This window comes from Bos indicus x Bos taurus, chromosome 13 (assembly GCF_003369695.1).
Source record: "Bos indicus x Bos taurus breed Angus x Brahman F1 hybrid chromosome 13, Bos_hybrid_MaternalHap_v2.0, whole genome shotgun sequence".
NCBI lineage: Eukaryota > Metazoa > Chordata > Mammalia > Artiodactyla > Bovidae > Bos > Bos indicus x Bos taurus.
Window position 1 is genome coordinate 36,961,325 of NC_040088.1, and position 17,637 is coordinate 36,978,961.

The following is a 17,637-nucleotide window of genomic DNA, read 5'->3' on the forward strand; positions in this document are numbered from 1 at the left end:
CTTCCAACGAATATTCAGGACTGATTTCCTTTAGGATTGACTGGTTTCATCTCCTTGCAGTCCAAGGAACTTTCAAGAGCATTCTCCAGCACAATTCAAAAGCATCAATTCTTAGGCACTCACCCTTCTTTATGGTCCAACTCTCACATCCATACATGACTACCAGAAAAACTATAGCTTTGACTATACAGATCTTTGTGGGCAAAAGTGATGTCTTTGCTTTTTATTTCCTGTCTAGGTTTTCATAGTTTTCCTTCCAAGAAGCAAGTGTCTTTTAATTTTATGGCTGCAGTCACTGTAGTGATTTTGGAGCCCAAGAAAAGAAAATCTGTCACTGCTTCCACTCTTTTCCCCATTTACTTGCTGTGATGAAGTGATGAGAATGGATGCCATCACCTTCAGTTCAGTTCAGTTGCTCAGCTGTGTCCGACTCTTTGTGACCCCATGAACCGCAGCACGCCAGGCCTCCCTGTCCATCACCAACTCCCAGAGTTCACTCAAACTCATGTCCATTGAGTCAGTGATGCCATTCAGCCATCTCATCCTCTGTCGTCCCCTTCTCTTCCTACCCCCAATCCCTTCCAGCATCAGAGTTTTTTCAAATCAGTTAGCTCTAAGCATCAGGTGGCCAAAGTACTGGAGTTTCAGCTTCAAAATCAGTCCTTCCAATGAACACCCAGGACTGATCTCCTTTAGGATGGACTGGTTGGATCTCCTTGCTGTCCAAGGGACTCTCTAGAGTCTTCTCTAACACCACAGTTCAAAAGCATCAATTCTTCAGCGCTCAGCTTTCTTTATAGTCCAACTCTCACATACATACATGACTACTGGGAAAACCATAGCTTTGACTAGATGGACCTTTGTTAATAAAGTAATGTCTCTGCTTTTTAATATGCTGTCTAGGTTGGTCATAACTTTCCTTCCAAGGAGTCAGCGTCTTTTAATTTCAAGGCTATAGTCACCATCTGCAGTGATTTTGGAGCCCCCAAAAATAAAGCCATCACCTTAGTTTTTTGTATGTTGAGTTTTAAGCTAGCTTTTTCACTACTCTTACCTTCATCAAGAGGCTCTTTAGTTCCTCTGCACTTTCTGCCATTAGAGTGGTATCATCTGCGTATCTGAAGTTGTTGATATTTCTCCCAGCAATCTTGATACCACCTTGTGATTCATCCAGCCTGGCATTTCACATGATGTTCTCTGCATTTAAGTTAAATGAACAGGGTGACAATATTCAGCCTTGTCTTACTCCTTTCCCAATTTTGAACTAGTTCATTGTTCCATGTCCACTTCTACTTGTTGCTTCTTGACCCACATACAGGCTTCTCAGGAGACAGGTACGGTGGTCTGGTATTCCCATCTTTTTAAGAATTTTCCAGTTTGCTGTGATCTACACAGTCAAAGGCCTTACTGTAGTCAATGAAGCAAAAGAAGATGTTTTTTCTGGAATTTCCTTGCTTTCTCTATGATCCAACAGATGTTGGCAACTTGATCTCTGGTTCTCTGCCTTTTCTAAACCTGTTTGTACATCTGGAAGTTCTCTAAAGCCTAGCTTGAAGGATTCTGAGCATAACCATACTAGCATGTGAAATGAGTATAACTGTATGGTAGTCTGAATATTCTTTGCCATTCTCCTCCTTTGGGACTGGAATGAAAATTGACCTTTTCTAGTCCTGTGGCCATGGCTGAGTTTTCCAAATTTGCTGACATATTGAGTGCAACACTTTAACAGCATCATCTTTTAGGATTTTAAATAGCTCAGCTGGAATTCCATCACCTCCACTAGCTTTGTTCATAGTAATGCTTCTTAAGGCCCACTTGACTTCACATTCTAGGGTGTCTGGTTCTAGGTGAGTGACCACACCAGTGTGGTTATCCAGGTCATTGAGACCTTTCTTTGTATAGTTTTTCCCTATATTCTTGCCACCTGTTCTTAATCTCTTCTGCCTCTCTTAGGTCTGTCTTACAGTTTCTGTCGTTTATTGTGCCCATCCTTGCATGAAATTGGTATCTCCAATTTTCTTGAAGAGATTTCTCGTCTTTCTCATTCTGTTGTTACATTTCTGTGTGTATATTTGTGTGTTTGTGTATGCATACATGTAAGTATGCACTTGGGGTCTGAACATAGAGAAGAGTTAAATGCAAAGTGATAGTGATAGTAAAAAAGTCCATTTAATTCTCAAAGTAACAACTCACAGAAGAAGTTCCTAGGTGGCAAACACACAAGATCTACTATTAGTATTAAGAGCAGAAGTAAAAGATCCTTTTGAAAATACACTGAAAGTCATGAGTCCTTGCACTGGAAGAAGTGGATGGAGACCAGAAACATTAAACACCGACCCAGGAGCCTGAGGATTCTCCTCATGCAAGTCCACCCTCGCCACCCAGCAGAGCACAGGAGGAGGACATAACAGAGGGGACTCCACTCCGCAGGGGTGATTTTACCTCCCATGAGCGTCTTTAGGGCACATCAGCACAGGGTACGAGCTCAAACGAGTGGCAGTGAGTCAGGCACTGGCCCCAGGGAGCCATGAAACACAGAAGTCTCCCACTTTGCCAAAGTTCACTTGTACAAAGGGCCTATATTAGTCCTGTTTTTGCTAACCAAGAGATCTGAAGAGAATTTCTGCCTCTGTGAAAATCAAAACCAGCTTTCTGAGTCTGTTTTGCAGCAAAGCTATAGAAGCAGTGCTCACTTGAGCAGTGAGCAACCCCTCCAAGCTCCTTCCCCAAGACATGAGACTCAGCATCCGGCCAACACCCGGCTGTGAGCAGTGTGTCCACCTATTCTGTGCTTCTCTGAACAAGATGCATCCTAAGGTAACTGCTTCTTTATTTTGGCTTATGGAAGGTTCCACTTCCAGACAGGACAGCGGGAGAACCTGTGCAACACTGTACTCAGAAAGTAGCACAGAGTCCAAGCACACTCTAACCACCAGCCTGAGAGATGAGGTGTGACAACTGAACACACTCTCATGTTCACCAAAAGGACAGCAAATCGGTTAATATTAAAATACATCAAATACCCCCTAACAGGCAGCTCTCCTTGAAAAAGTGATACCATGTTTGAAACAAAAAAAAATTTACATTCCACAGTTACGAACTTAAAAGATATACTACTACTTATTCCAACAGAATCACAAGTCCTAGCCCACTTAGGATAATACTCTAACAGATGACAAAATAAGTAACATCACAATAAAAGTTCCAAGCAACTAGGAGAACCAGAATCACCGCCAATAATTCTGAATTACTGCTCAGCAAGGTAAATAACCTTCTCTCAGTCTTGTGGGCTCCCACGATCTCAACAATCATCACTATAAAACTAACATTAAAACTTTCTAGTTAAAGCCAGCATTTCTGATGCTTAGCTACGCTGTGTTTACAGCTCTCAAATCTACCAGGTTACTAGACCTAAGACACCTTTATGCAAGACACCCATGCTTTGAGCACTATTTGCAGTGGATATGGAAGAAGTCAGGCAAACCCCATTTTCTGCTCTTCTGCCATTGTGTGGTATAAGGCACCTGTCTCCAGGCCTCAGTTTCCCAAGCGGCAAGACAGGTGCTCCAAAGAACAAATGGGGGGAAGAGCCAGGGCTCTGGGTCCAAGTCACAGCTTGGTCCTCTGTGGAGGAAGGCCCAGCTCAGGCCTCCAGTCCAGAACAGTGCAGGCTTCGAAGGCACAGATTTTAGCAAAGATGGCTGTGGAGGAGCCAGTATGAAGGCCTGAGCAGTGCTCAGAGCTCAGGGCAGATCCCTGTTTGCACAGAAACAGACACGCGGTGGGTGTGAACAGATGGGCACCGCTTCCAAAGCCTGAAGGCCAAGGCCTGCACCAGACACAGATGTTAAGGACTGAACGCTTCAGGAAGGAGACCATGGAATTTAAATGAATTTCACTTAGGCTAGTTCTCAAAAACAAATCTGAATATATAATACAAACTAGAAGACCTGTTAGTGCCTTGCTAACAGGAAGGATTTTAAATGGATTAAAGCTAACAGATTAAACTATCTAAAATGACAAAGAAAACCCTTAATTTTCCTGGAATATATACATTAATTCAATGTTTTAAAAAGCACAGTTCAATGGCTGCTTTACAAATATGCTTTAAAAACGAAACAATAAAATACTGACTGTGGCTTCCTTGGTGGTCCAGTGGCTAAGACTCTGAGCTCCCAATGCAGGGAGTCCAGGTTCAATCCCTGGTCAGGGAACTAGATCTCACAACTAAGAGTTCACATGCCACAAATGAAAGATCCCACGTGCCACAATTAACACTTGGCACAGCCAAACAAATGCATATTTTTTTTTAAAACGTTGACCCAAAATTCTATCGTGTACATAAAATTAACACTTTTACCAATTCCATTTTTCTTTTAAAATTCCTCTGTTCGGGTATAAACTGAAAAGTATCCCACTGAGTTCTATACTAGGGCCAAGGAGAACATAGCGAGTCACAGTCCTCACTCTACCACCAGCCAATCATCTGTTCAGTTCAGTTCAGTCGCTCAGTCGTGTCCGACTCTTTGAGACCCCAAGAACTGCACCACACCAGGCCTCCCTGTCCATCACCAACTCCCGGAGGTCACTCAGACTCACGTCCATCACTTTGGTGATGCCATCCAGCCATCTCATCCTGTCGTGCCCTTCTCCTCCTGCCCCCAATCCCTCCCAGCATCAGAGTCTTTTCCAATGAGTCAGCTCTTCGCATGAGGTGGCCAAAGTACTGGAGTTTCAGCTTTAGCATCATTCCTTTCAAAGAACACCCAGGATTGATCTCCTTCAGAATGGACTGGTTGGATCTCCTTGCAGTCCAAGGGACTCTCAAGAGTCTTCTCCAACACCACAGTTCAAAAGCATCAATTCTTCAGCACTCACCTCTCTTCACAGTCCAACTCTCACATCCATACATGACCACTGGAAAAACCATAGCCTTGACTAGACGGACCTTTGTTGGGAAAGTAATGTCTCTGCTTTTGAATATGCTATCTAGGTTGGTCATAACTTTCCTTCCAAGGAGTAAGCGTCTTTTAATTTCATGGCTGCAGTCACCATCTGCAGTGATTTTGGAGCCCAAAAAAATAAAGTCTGACACTGTTTCCACTGTTTCCCCATCTGTTTCCCATGAAGTGATGGGACCAGATGCCATGATCTTTGTTTTCTGAATGTTGAATTTTAAGCCAACTTTTTCACTCTCCTCTTTCACTTTCATCAAGAGGCTTTTTAGTTCCTCTTCACTTTCTGCCATAAGGGTGATGGCATCTGCATATCTGAGGTTATTGATATTTCTCCCGGCAATCTTGATTCCAGCTTGTGCTTCTTCCAGCCCAGTGTTTCTCATGATGTACTCTGCACAGAAGTTAAATAATCAAGGTGACAGTATACAGCCTTGACGTACTCTTTTTCCTATTTGGAACCAGTCTGTTGTTCCATGTCCAGTTCTAACTGTTGCTTCCTGACCTGCATATAGGTTTCTCAAGAGGCAGATCAGGTTTTCTGGTACTCACATCTTTTCAGAATTTTCCAGTTTATTGTGATCTGCACTTCCAATTAATTTTACTTCTGTGGGCTTCCGTCTCTGAATCTTTAGAGCTCTAACATCCTAAGAAAATAACCACAATACTACACTTTTGGAAGTTGTTTTCAGAAGCTATTATCAAATCTCAGTTAATAAAATAATCTAGACCAAAATGCAAAATCTCAGAAAATGACTTACTTCAAAGTGTTATTTCATCCACATCAAACATTACATAAATAGTTTAAAAGGATTAAAGCTCCCCCTCAGTCTTGTAATTACAGGCAGGTAACAATGGCAATGGCACCCCACTCCAGTACTCTGGCCTGGAAAATCCCATGGATGAAGAAGCCTGGTTGGCTGCAGTCCATGGGGTCGCTAAGAGTCAGACATGACTGAGCGATTTCACTTTCACTTTTCACTTTCATGCATTGGAGAAGGAAATGGCAACCCACTCCAGTGTTCTTGCCTGGAGAATCCCAGGGACAGGGGAGCCTGATGGGCTGCCATCTATGGGGTGGCACAGAGTCAGACACGACTGAAGCGACTTAGCAGCAGCAGCAGCAACAATGGCAGCAACAGTTAGAACTGGACATGGAACAACAGACTGGTTCCAAATAGGAAAAGGAGTACGTCAAGGCTGTATATTGTCACCCTGCTTATTTAACTTATATGCAGAGTACCTCATGAGAAACGCTGGACTGGAAGAAACACAAGCTGGAATCAAGATTGCCAGAAGAAATATCAATAACCTCAGATATGCAGATGACACCGCCCTTATGGCAGAAAGTGAAGAGGAACTAAAAAGCCTCTAGATGAAAGTGAAAGAGGAGAGTGAAAAAGTTGGCTTAAAATTCAACATTCAGAAAACAAAGATCATGGCATCTGGTCCCATCACTTCACGGGAAACAGATGGGGAAACAGTGGAAACAGTGTCAGACTTTATTTTTTTGGGCTCCAAAATCACTGCAGATGGTGACTGCAGCCATGAAATTAAAAGACACTTACTCCTTGGAAGGAAAGTTATAACCAACCTAGATAGCGTATTCAAAAGCAGAGACATTACTTTGCCAAGTAAGGTTCGTCTAGTCAAGGCTGTGGTTTTTCCAGTGGTCATGTATGGATGTGAGAGTTGGACTGTGAAGAAGGCTGAGCGCTGAAGAATTGATGCTTTTGAACTGTGGTGCTGGAGAAGACTCTTGAGAGTCCCTTGGACTGCAAGGAGATCCAACCAGTCCATTCTGAAGGAGATCAGCCCTGGGTGTTCTTTGGAAGGAATGATGCTAAAGCTGAAACTCCAGTACTTTGGCCACCTCATGCAAAGAGTTGACTCATTGGAAAAGACTCTGATGCTGGGAGGGATTGGGGGCAGGAGGAGAAGGGCACGACAGAGGATGAGATGGCTGGATGGCATCACTGACTCAATGGACCTGAGTCTGGGTGAACTCCGGGAGTTGGTGATGGACAGGGAGGCCTGGCATGCTGTGATTCATGGGGTCACAAACCGGACATGACTGAGTGACTGAACTGAACTGAACAATGGCATAAATAAAAAACAAACTACTCCATGTAACTGAATTAAGGCTGCTTTATGTGTATTGGTAATTATTATTAAACACTTGGTACAGACAGACACTTACTCCTTGGAAGGAAAGCTATGACAAACCTAGACAGCATATTAAAAACCAGAGACATCACTTTGCCCACAAAGGTTCATAGAGTCAAAGATACGGTTTTTCCAGTAGTCATGTACAGATATGAGAATTAGACCATGAAGAAGGCTGAGCGCCAAAGAACTGATATTTTCAAACTGTGGTGCTGAAGAAGAAAGACTCTTAAGGGTCCCTGGGACTGCAAGGAAATCAAACCAATCAATCCTACAGGGAAATCAACCCTGAATATTCATTGGAAGGACTAATGCTGAAGCTCCAATACTGTGACCACCTGATTTGAAGAGCCTGGAAAAAATCCTGATGCTGGGAAAGATTGAAGGCAAGAAAAGGGGGGCGGCAGAGGACAAGACGCATCACCGACTCAATGGACACCAACTTAAACAAACTCTGGGGGGCAGTGGAGGACAGGGAAGCCTGGCATGCTGCAGTCCATGGGGTCACAAAGAGCCAGACACGACTTAGCGACTGAACAGCAACACTTATTCTTCACAAATTATCAATAAGCTTAACCACACTCCACCCCAAACTGTAAACTGACTAGCTAGCTCAGGACTCTCTCCTGATACATAGTTTGTGTTCCATGTTTTTGGTCACCCAGGGTCAACTGCGGTCCAGAAAGATCAAATGGAAAATCCCAGGAAAACAATGCATACGTTTTCAATGGTGCACGTCTGCAGAGCAGGACCTGATCTTGCACTGACCCGCCCGGACGTGACTCACACCTGCGTGCAGCGTACCCCGCCTGTTAGTCACTCTTTTGCCAGCTGGTCATCACATCAACTATCACAGTGTGACAGCGCTAGAGTTCAAGGGACTCTTATTTAATAACTACCCCAAAGGGCAATGGCTGCATGGCATCATCGACTCAATAGACATGAGTTTGAACAGCTTGTGAGAAATGATGGACAGGGAAGCCTGGCATGCAATCCATGGGGTCACAAAGAGTCAGATACAACTAAGCAACTGAACAACAACCAAAGCGCAAGAGTCATGATGCTGGCAAGTGAGATATGCCAAACAGAAGCTGTAAAGTGCTTTCTGTAAGTGAAAAGGTAAAAGTTTCTGACTTAGTAAAGGAAAAAAAATTGTATGCTGAGGTTAATATCTACAGTATGAATACTGTGAAACTGTGAAAGAAAAAGAAATTTGTGCTAGTTTTTCTGTTGCACCTCAAAGTGCAAAAGTTATAGCCACTGTGCTTGAAAAATGACTAGCAAAGATGGAAAAGGTATTAAATTTGTATAAAGCATTTTGAGATCACACTCACATAATTTTTATTTTGGTATATGGTTATAATTGTCATATTTTTATTAATTGTTGTTAATCTCTTACTGTGCCTCATCTGTAAATTAAACTTTACCCTAGGTATGTACTTATAGGAAAAAATAGTATATATATGGGTTACAGCATTACTCACAGCTTTAGGTATCCACCAGGAGTCTCTGAAAGTGTTCCCCATAGACAAGGGGGCATCACTATAATGTGATTTGTGGCCATACAGGACACGACTGAGCAACTTCACTTTCACTTTTCACTTTCACGCATTGGAGAAGGAAACGACAACCCACTCCAGTGTTCTTGCCTAGAGAATCCCAGGGACAGCGGAGCTTGGTGGGCTGCTGTCTATGGAGTCACACAGAGTCGGACATGACTGAAGCGACTTAGCAGCAGCAGCAACAGCAGTGACTTTGGGAAAACACCTGACCTATAGCGTTTTCATCTTGACCTATAATCTTGTGATTTCATGAAACACTTTAGGTTAAAAGATTAAAAACTTCCACAATAAAAACAATACTCTTGACATTCTAAACATCAAAGGAACAGTATGCTAAGAGTGTCCATGACAGAAAAAACCAAATGTTATGGTCATTCAGGGTAAGGAAGTTCAAAAGGGAGGGGATATCTGTATACATATGGCTGACTCATTCGACTATACAGTAGAAACTAGCACAACATTGTACAGTTGGACACTGGACAACAATACAACACTGCACAGTCCATTGTCCATGGACTGTACAACACTGCAGAGTCCATGGGATTCTCCAGGCCAGAACACTGGAGTGGGTACCCTTTCCCTTCTCCAGGGGATCTTCCCAATCAGGGATCAAACCCAGGTCTCTCGCATTGTAGGCAGATTCTTTACCAGCTGAGCCACAAAGGAAGCCCTGTAAAGCAACCATACTCCATTAAAAATTAATCTAAAAAAATAAAAATAAAAGTTAAGTCATTTAGTATCCCAAAGCACTCTTTTGCAGGGAAACATTTCACTCTTAACTGGAAGTTTCTCCAAGTCACAGGCTTTCAAATTCTGTGTGCCTGAATGCTTCTGTAGTTTTATTTGACGATCCTATTTCTACTTCTGGTCCTTTCATGATTAGGTTAACTCTCCTGCACTGAGCCCTGAAAGATAATGATTCCAGCAGAATGTAGGAAAACTCATCAACGTATACAAAGAAATGGGAAGAGCTATGAAAAACTAAGGGCCACAGGCACAGGGAGCAAGTACTAGGAGCTGCTTCACTCACTGCATCTTTCCGTCTTCACTGACTGCCCTTCCCCTCCCTAGATATTTAAGGTGTGAAGAAGCAAATACTGCTGATTCATAGTTACTCATTTGTGCAACGGTCGGTACTCCAAGTGACCTACGAAGGGAAACTGGAAATAGCATTCTAGTCTGACAGGAAGTATCGCTGGAGATACAGATATGAACTCAAATGAAATAAGGACCTTACAAGAGTACCAGGGAAAGTTTACCCCAAAGGTTTTCCACACTGAGCTTCTGCACTAAATGACAATCAGCTGCTTAAATCTTTTCCCCTTCTAAAAAGTACAAGACAAAATGCTTTTGCCTTGTCCAGATGTTTAAAAGGCAACTCTCTTCACAAGGACTTCAAGTCTGCTTTTAAAGGTTGCTGGCATTCCCTGACCATGGGAGCTGTGAGAAGCTAGCCTGCAATGGATTACAGTACATGCTACCTGCACTGTTTATAACATACACACACACAAACACACACGTACACAAAAGTGACCCTTAACAACACAGGCTTGAACTATTCAGATCCACTTTTACATGGATTTTTTTTTCAATAAATGTACACTACAGTACTGCATGACCCAAAGTTGGCTGAGTCCACAGGAGTGGAACCACAGATACAGAGAACCAACCAGAAAGTTCTACTCCAATTTTCAAATGCACAGAGGACTGGTGCCCCAACCCCTGTGTTGTCCAAGGATCAACTGTACACTGCAAGACATTATACAGATGGTAAAAATCTCAACAACAAAATACAGAGACATATGTAATCAACAAATAAAAATGTTCAGAAAGTATAAAGTACTTAGAGAAGAGGTTTTAAAGGACTTGATCATTTAAAAAATATTTGAAAAGGGAATGTTTAATATACTAAGCAAGAAATAACCACTACTGAAGCAATTTGTAAATCTATATCCAATTGGTCACTATGCTTTTAATCACTGCATTTTCGAGCCTGACAATAATACAAAGCTTTTTGAAATCTGAAAACAAAATGTCCTCGTTTTTCAGAGATGTTTCTAAAAAAGGAATCTGTTAATTAGTCTGCCTTAATAAAAGCTGAAATAACAAATATATTTTAAACAAGAAACACTAGCAGACTTAAGGCATATTTTTAAAGTATCTTTTACACACATGCGATTATCTGCAATACAAGTGAAAGGGATTCTAAGCAACGTATCCTTCATTACAAGTGAAAGGGATTCTAAGCATCGTATCCTTCATTTAGACCAGGGCTTCGACTGTTCCACTGTGATAAACACAAGTGAAAGCAAGAGGGCTTGCCACCCTGGGGTCGAGCAATACCAGTCTATGTGCAGCCATCCCTCCCTGTGGACATAACTCACAGTAAAGCAGAAGGACCACTTAAAAGAGGCAATCCTAGTCACACAAATCTCTAGTTTAAAGCCTCCTGACTGCGCCCCACTGTTCTTAGGAGAGAGAGCACAGTTCTCACCCTCGCCAGGAGCTCCAGACACCCAGGACCCCCTGCTGCCTCACTCACCTCCCTGGGGGGCAGCCTCTCCAAAGGAGTTCTGAGCTCAGCCTCTGCACCCTTATGCTCTGCTCGGAAGGCCCCTCCCCCGCTTCATCATGCAAGGCTACATGATGACCTCCTGGCACAACATGACTGACTGTCTCCCTGCCTCACAGTGAGGACTGCTTATCCCTTTTTGTTCACCAGTACAACCGTGGTATTTACTCATCAATTATTTAGTGGACACCATGTTCTAAGGTCTGGGTTCACAGCAATGAACAGAAGAGACAAACCTTCGACTGCAGAGTTTACATTCAAGTACAAGAAGACAGAAGGTACATGGGATACAGAAATTACAAGGCATCTTATAACGAGGTACTAAGTGATACAAACAAAAATAAAGCAGGAAAGAGGGATGAGGGGTGTCTACCACCCTCCATGCAAGTGACATGACTGTCCTGATGGGGCTGCTCGAGGAAATGTGCGGTGCAGAGTCCTCAACAAGATTCACGTACAAAAGCTTCAAGAGTCCAAATGCAGGTCTATTTTACTTCAAGTAAAACAACTCACAGTATTACTTCCTTCTAGACCACAAGCCTTAGAGAAAAGCTCCGGTAGCATTCATCTTTGTACTGCTAATGTCTGGTTGATCAAAGAAGGAATGAATGAAGCGTTTCCTCTCAGCAGTCCTGCTTTGCATCAGGTCCTGGAGCAATGATTCTCAATAGAGAATAAAAAATGGAAAAATCCACTCAGGTTTAAAAATACATTTTCATTATCGTAACTGCTTTGTTTTTGGCTGATATAATTTAATTTAAAGCAAAATACAGAAAGAAATTTGTTCTCAAAAGGTGCACATTTTTAAAGACTGAGAAAGAATATTCTCAAGAGATCACCTAGTTAAATCATTCCACCTACAATACTGTATGCGTTGCATATAGCTATCAAGTCTGTTAACATTTTGTTAAGTATGATGTTTTATGCATTTTCTATTGAATTCTTTTCGAGTAAAGATTTTCCTGTTTGTTCATGAAAGCATGCAAAAAATTCTAAAACTGAAGTAGGAAGTGTTTTATCCCTCCAGAAAAACAAAGTTTACAACATCTGTAGTGTATGTGGTCCTGGGCTGGGCAGAGGTTAGGGACACAAAAGGATCTCGCCCACAAGGAGCTTATGTTAATTAATGAGTGCAATGCCTTGCAGTGCTACGGAAACACAAAAGAAAGTGCTCAGCACAACCTTAAAAATTAAGGCAAGGATTCCTGAAATACTTTTATAAAGATGGGTTAAGGAGTGAAGTTAAAAAAAAAAAAGGCCTTCAATGTCAGGCAAAGAAACTACAGACAGCAAAGACAACACCAAGATTTGGGGGGAAAGGCTGTGGTCAGCTAAGGCCAACAAAGGGTGGTCCAGCTGGCAAGGAGAAAGCAGACGTGGCAAGGCCCCGGGTACATCTTAGTTAGGTGGGGGACAGTCACTGAGGAGTTTTCAAAAAGGCCTTTAAAGCTTCAGGATATGCCTTTAAAGCAATCTCTGGCTACAGCGTGACAAAAATGGTGTGTGCAAATAAAAACGAGCATTTTATTTTTATCCCACGAATAAATACCACCCTAATTTACCAGTTTTTGAGCCAAAACTTTTGCATGTCATATTTCATAAAGAACATTTTCAGTGAAGACTTGACTGAATTTAAGTTAAGTAGGAAGTGCTCTCCATGTTACAGAATGCACTCTGTGGCCCAGGTCTCGCTACAGCAGGGAAGCAGGGCTGACACTGAAGAGGGAACCAGACCATGACACAAGGCATAACAGGCACCACTCACCTGCAACCCTTCCTGAGTACAAAGGTGTCACGACAGCTTTAGAAAATATGGCCAAAGAGTTTATAAAGGCAATGAAGTGACAAAAGGTACAGGGCTCTGTGGGTGAGGAGAGTGAGAAGGAAGGAGAAACAAGCTGAGTCAATCATTTTGCCTGATCATAAGAAAGACATTTACACATGGGAAAAATAAAAGTGTTAGAACATGAAGAAAAATTCATTTCCATGTTGGAATTATTCTCCCCCTTTTAGTAAGAGACCCTAATGGTTGTCTACCTTACAATCCCACATTCTAATAAAAAAAAATTCATTTTGTAATCAAGATAACTTTAGGAGTAGAGTAGCTTCAAACATAGCACAAGTGCAACAATTAGGAGCAAAAAGTTCAAACTGAACTAAATTAAAATCTGGTCGGGTGAGTGTAACCCTCTCAGAAGGCTGTGCCTCCTTTACTGTGCTCTAAAATTAGCTCTTACAGAAAAAGGAGAACTCTTTACAGGAATAAAGTTTTACAAAAACAGCATTTAAGTGACCCAACCCTGCAGCAGTGTCTATTTAACAATGTACTTTTAATAAATACAAATTTACTGCTTATTTTCTTCTCTTCATTAGAAAAGTTGAATCAATGGTCTCATAGGAGGAATCACAATATATGTAATTTTCTTGCATTTACCAATCTGAAAAAAAATCCTTAAATATGAGAGAACTCTACAACAGAGTACAAGCATGAAACCCAATTTGAAACTTGTGCCTTACCCATTAGGATGAAAGCAAATGAGATCTAAATATATATATAGTTTTGCAACCTCAAGGAACCATCATAAAGATAACACGTTACTTAAATTAGAAGACCTAGATTATAATCCTAGTTTTCACTATAGGAAGTATTAACTCCAGCAGGACACTCTGAAATAATGGTGAAAAGAGTTTGTCGGCCACTTCTTGGTGGGTAACATCAACTGCAGCTCTATCACTGTAAAAACCTGTAAGATTGTTGAAATCTGTGTAGAGTAGTGGGGCTACTTTAAGGCATTATCGTTATTACCATTAAAAACATGATGTTCCCATCTTGCACTTCAGTATGTACTGTAGAATTACTTTATGATATATGAAGGCTGCTTCATTAAAAAAAGAGTGTAAACACTTCTTTCCACAGATTTTAAACATGCATTTATGAAAATTTGTGCTTATCTGTGAAAACCGTATTAGTATGAATAAATTATCCAAATCTCAATTTTTTAGAAGTACAATCCCTAGGAACATTAAATAAAATCAAAATTTTCCCTAAAGGTGCTGCCATTTAATTGCAGCTATTCTTCAACAACACACATAAATATGAATGCCAAGAAATTTCTGTACTCAAATTATCCATTCTCCCTATTACTCAAATATAGTAAAACTCCTTTCTCCAAATAAACATCCTGTCCTCGGAACTTATTTTCTCTGCCCAAATGCATGTGATAAACTAAAAAACAAAAAATTCTGTTAATAAATTAAAATTGACAGCCACAAAAAGAATATTGACAATAGTAATAAGGTAAACACCATTTCCAAATTCTAAGTAAGAACTTAACAATACAACAAAATATTAAAAACAACCAACATCAACATGTTACAAATAGCCCTATGAAGCTGTTATTATTACTATCCCTCTTTCAGATAAGAAAGAGAAGCACCCAGAGAGTAATTTCTAATCAATAAGAAACCATGTCTACCTCTCTTCGTTCACACGCCCATTTTTTCTCCTTAAAAAGTAAATTCATATCAACTTTTCAAAATACAGGATGAAATTAATTTCTAAATGTAAGTTTCGAAGCTAAGTACACAAATCAAATGTATGGTTGATAAATAGACGCTAATCTGATGCCTTTGAGAAAGTATTTCACCGTAGCAACTCGAGCAAAGTTCTATCAAGCGGTTTCATATAGCCTGATTACAAAATTGCCTTGCAGAATATTAAATACAGAGAAAAATTGACAAGCCACAACCATTTCAATTTCTGTAAAGTACCTCGACGGTAAATTAGAAGGAGCCAGGTAGGTGGGAAAGTATGCAAATTGCACACTGCGCATACTGACCTCCACAGAAATGAACATCACTCTTTCCCACTGTGGTCTTTGCAAACTACAACTCAGAACCTATCTCAAAAGCATTTTATATACTTAACACAAAATAAGAGACCAGATAAATATCTCATTTCCCTGCACAGTTCAGGGAAATCTTCGCGTTCCTTCAGTTCTCCAAAACTTCAAGCTTCCACTTAACATTTAGGGCAAGTTACAGCGCAGCCAAGCAGAGGGTCTCGAACGCACAGGATAGCTACTCTACAGAAAATCTTCTCAAGTTTCAACTCAGCCTAAATTAAAGACCATTTTACGTAGAAATGAGGGGGAAAACAAGATGACCTGCACGGAAAGTTGCAATACAAAATTACAGTGAAGTCTGAACAAGTCTTAAGTTTTACGTTCTGATTGGACACGACTGAGAAGCAGGTGGTAAGAGACTCCCGACCTGCCCCTTCCTCGAGCACAGGGCATCTTTAGAATTTTTTTCCCATTTCTTCCAGAGTGTGCGTGTGCTCAAGCCTCTCAGAGGAGAGTGGGCGCGTCCCAAGCACACCCAAAGCAACAGGATTCCACTTCCTGGTCCGAGGGACCCGGGCCCTCCCCGCCCGGCCGGCCGCGATCCCGGGCCCGGGCGGAGGGCAGGGCGAGGCCGCCGCAGTGCGGGCTGGACGGCTGCGCTGCCCGGACCCTGCCCCGGCTCCCAAGACCTCAGCACGGCCCTGCCCGGACCCAGCCCTGCTCGCCGCCCCGACCCGGCCCCGGCGCGCACCCAGGCCCCTCGGCCCGCGCCCCGGCCCGGCTGCGCCAGCCCGGCCCTGCCCGGCCGCGTCCTCCGGGAAGATGGCGGCCCGTGACAGGCGGGCGCGGCGCGGGTCCGAGGCGGCGGCCGGGTGCGGCGCGGCGGGAGCGTGAGCGGGGAAGAGCGGCCCGCCCGCCGCCGCGCTCACCTGTCAGCGCCGCCGCCGCCGCCGCCCGGCCGCCGACCGCCGCAGCCCCGGTGCCCGGCGACCGCGCCACACGCGGACGGGCTGTGAGGGAGGGGCGGGAGCAGGGGCGCGGCCGGCCCGGACGAGCGGCGGGGGTCGGAGCGGCGCGGGCTGACGGCGGGACAGCAGCGGCTCCTTCCCGTTTCAGGCCGAAAAGGTCTCAACCTCGCGACTCCAGCGCCCCAACGCTCCTTCCCGTTCGCATGAGAACACACAGCTCCCGCTTCCGGGACCTGCCGGAAGTCCCTCCCCTCGCGCTCGCGCGCCCGCTACTCCCCACTGGGTCCGCCGACAGGCGCTCGGCGCCCTTACGTCATGTCGACATGGCGTCTCGATTGGCCTAGCGCGGCGCCGGGTCCGCCTCCTCCTCTAGGCCTCTAGGCGCGCGTGCCCCTGCCGGTGGCTCCTGTGATTGGTGGGGGCGCGCACGCAGGCCCGCCCCGCGCACGTAGCCCCCGCCCCAGCCCGCGCACGCTGTCTGCTCAGCCCCCCGCCTCAAGCTGAAGGAGGCGCGTCAGCTGGGGTCCCTGACTCCGCCCCTTTCACTCAGGGACCCTGACTGCCGACGCCAGTCACCCTAGGGCCCTGAGCCCGCCCCCGCCCCCGTCAGTAGAGGGCCGCGACCCAAGTGCCCCTCGGCCCCGGACCCCGGCTCCTCACCCTCTCCCCGAGATCAGACTCCGCTCCGAGACTGTACGGCTGTCCGGTGGTTGGGTCAGGAAAGACCCCAAAGTGCGCTCTAGAGAAGGGGAAGGCGGCGCCCACTGCCCGTCAGCCGGCTACGTTCTCCGCGCTTTCAGAGAAAATGCCGAAGACTGGGGACGTCTTCCCAAACCCGAGCTGGTGCCACCTACCCAACCCATTCTGAGGGGAGGGGAAACAAAGTGAAGTGTGTTCACCGGTTTTAAGCCTGATTGCCTGCGTGCCTGCTGCGCCTGGCCGTGCTTTGTGCAGACACGCTTGCGGCCTGAAGCCTGCTCAGGGTCCCCCCGACCAGCCTCACCCGTGCACCAGCGCCTCTTAGCTTTGCCTTTTGAGGGCCCAGACACCCACAAGGCGCGCCTCCGACTTCGACGTCAGGTCTGGGAAGATCACTTATCGACAACCGGTGCTGGGCGCTGACTTTCTGCTTTGGGATACGTTGTCACACCCCTTCTGAGAAACTTGCCATTTCACTAGTGCTACTCGTGGCAATGTCCCTAAGATAATCATGTAAGACAGAGTTCCTCTAAGATTCAAAGCATGTGTCAATACATATTTCAGGAGGAGAAAGTCACCTTTGGAGTTCACTTTCCAAGAGAACCTGTTGCCTACGTTGCGGAGCCCTTCTGAGGAACCTCTACATGGGACCTCACAGACTGGGGCCCAGGAAGTCATCCCCAGGCGCGGTGATGTGGTCCTCCTTTGAAAACCCGGGAACCCTCCGAAGTTGGCAAGTTAGATCTCCATTTTGTCTGCCTGTGTCTGCGTCTGGCAGAAATTTTGATGCACCGATAAATTCCTGTACAAAAGAGATTAAAGGATAGGAGAATGCTTTATATTAAAATGACGTCTCTTACTTTCCATTAA

The 17,637-nt window shown here is 44.2% G+C and overlaps 1 long non-coding RNA gene across 1 annotated transcript; it reads left to right on the forward strand.

Annotated features, from left to right (window-relative positions):
• Positions 1-16,544: 16,544 nt before the first annotated feature.
• LOC113903384 lies at positions 16,545-17,637 on the forward strand. The gene is made up of 2 exons (XR_003514087.1): positions 16,545-16,957; positions 17,332-17,637. It is a non-coding gene; the product is annotated as an uncharacterized LOC113903384 (long non-coding RNA).